This window comes from Pan troglodytes, chromosome 18 (genome assembly GCF_028858775.2).
Source record: "Pan troglodytes isolate AG18354 chromosome 18, NHGRI_mPanTro3-v2.0_pri, whole genome shotgun sequence".
Lineage (NCBI taxonomy): Eukaryota > Metazoa > Chordata > Mammalia > Primates > Hominidae > Pan > Pan troglodytes.
Window position 1 is genome coordinate 32782592 of NC_072416.2, and position 2483 is coordinate 32785074.

At 35.2% G+C, this 2483-nt stretch overlaps 1 pseudogene; it reads right to left on the reverse strand.

Annotated features, from left to right (window-relative positions):
- Window positions 1–747: 747 nt before the first annotated feature.
- On the reverse strand, window positions 748–1056 carry LOC129137431 (cytochrome c-like; annotated as a pseudogene).
- Between the last annotated feature and the right edge of the window lie 1427 nt (window positions 1057–2483).

The following is a 2483-nucleotide window of genomic DNA, read 5'->3' on the forward strand; positions in this document are numbered from 1 at the left end:
ACAGCAGTTCTACAGCTTTATGTTTCTGAATGGCTGTTTAAAGACAACCCTAAATTATAACTTAGTTTGACTTAGATTGTAAAGAATTCAAGAGTGAAGTTTAACTTGCTACTATTTTAAATGCATGCGACCTTACAGATCTATAAAATGTGAGAAGTGTTAAATAATCTTTGATATTACACATAAACCACACTAAAATGCCTTTCAATAAATAAAAGGAACTATTTTAAATACAGGGAATTCTAATTAGATTGGCACAGTTAAGCCCAAAAATATAAAGTAGACATTGCTACCTTATTTATCTTCAACCCTTGCCTTTAAGAGGCAAATGAACGCAAAACACAGGTGAATTTTGCTTGGTTCTGAGACAGTGAAGGAATTTCCCCAGTATTTAAATATATTCACATAACCAGTTATATAAATCTAAATATAAAACCAACCTCCAGTCAGTTTTAAGATGGCACTCACCATCTTTGCGAAAAATTGAACATTACTAACAAAGTCTAGTTCTATCTTTAGAAGGGGTAAACAGTGATAGCATTTACTGAATTGGAATTACAATTCAAAAACTGAACATATTCATTTAACCACAACCCAGTCTTAGTTTTAAATCAGGACTGCCCAACAAAATATTCTGTCAGTCATTCATGATCTGAATTCTGGTGTATGAGATCTATTAAAGTATGGTACACATAAAAAAGTCACGAGACATTTTTGTGTTGTAATAAATAAGGCAGTGGCCAATTATTACTCATTAGTAGCTTTTTTGAGATAAGCTAGCAAGTCTGCCCTTTCTGCCTCCTTTTTAATGCCGGCAAAGATCATTTTTGTTCCAGGGATGTACTTCTTGGGATTCTCCTAATACTCCATCAGTGTATCCTCTCCCCAGGTGATGCCTTTGTTCTTACTGGTGTCTGTGTAAGAGAATCCAATGGCCTGACCTGTCTTCCACCCGAAGAGATTAGGCCCTGTCTTATGCTTGCCTCCCTTTTCCACGGTGTGGCACTGGGCACACTTCTGAACAAAAATCTTCTTGCTTTTCTCAACATCACCCATATTTAGTTCTGTTTTTCGTCGCTGGCGCAACTAAGGTTCCTGCTCTGAAGCTGGACGTCTCCAGTCTCTCGTATCTCCCCTTTTTTTAGAGAAATGGTGGTATGATATAGACATATTTCTCTACCTGGCTTTTTCATTTCACAGTATATCCTGGAGGAAACTGCCCATATACAATTTTGAGGAGAAAAGGTTGTAACTCAAAAGTAAATTTGCTATTTAAATTTGAAAGCAATAGAAAGACAATTTCCAGATGTGCAAGGCCTTAGAAGTATCTTACTAAAAGCAAACCAACAAACAAACTCTACAAAGAATTTATTGTTCAGTGTATAGATTAATTTAAAATGAGTAAATCTTAGAAAAGAAAACTTGAGGCCTAAATGACTGCCAGAAAGTGATGGAATCAATTGAACACAGAGTGAAGACATAGAATTGTCATTTAGCAGGATGCAAATGTGAATAAACTTGAAAGATTCCCATGATAAAGGAGTAACATTATGAAAATACAAACTTGAGTTTAGAAAACCCTAAAGGCTCATCCAATAAGCTCCTAAAATTCATAAATGAATTCAGTAAAGTTTCAGGATACAAAATCAATGTACACAAATCAGTAGCACTGCTATACACCAATAGGGACGAAGCCGAGAATGAAACCAAGAACTCAATCCTCTTTACAATAGCTGCAAAAATAAATAAATAAGTAAATAAGCAAATAAATAAATAAATAATAAATAAAATACTTAGGAATATGCCTAACCAAAGAGGTGAAAGACCTCTACAAGGAAAATTACAAAACACTGCTGAAAGAAATCATAGATGACACAAACAAATGGAAACACATCCCACCCTCATGGATGGGGAGAATCAATATTGTGAAAATGATCATACTGCCAAAAGCAGTGTACAAATTCAATGCAATTCTCATCAAGATACCATCATCATTCTTTACAGAACTAGAAAAAACAGTCCTAAAATTAATATGGAACCAAAAAAGAGCCTGCATAGCGAAAGCAAGACTAAGCCAAAAGAACAAATTTGAAGGCATCACATTACCTGATTTCAAACTATACCATAAGGCCATAGTCACTAAAATACCACGGTGCTGTTATTAAAAGAGGCACATAGACCAGTGGAACCAAATAGAGAACCCAGAAATAAAGCCAAATACTTACAGCCAACTGATCTTCGACGAAGCAAACAAAAACATAAAACAGGGAAAGGACACCCTATTCAACAGACGGTGCTGAGATAATTAGCAAGCCGCATGTAGAGGAATGAAACTGGGTCCTCATCTCTCACCTTATATAAAAACCAACTAAAGATAGATCAAAGACTTAAATCTAAGACCTGAAACCATAAAAATTCTAGAAGATAACATTGGAAAAATCCTTCTAGACATTGGCTTAGGCAAAGACTTCATGACCAAGAAC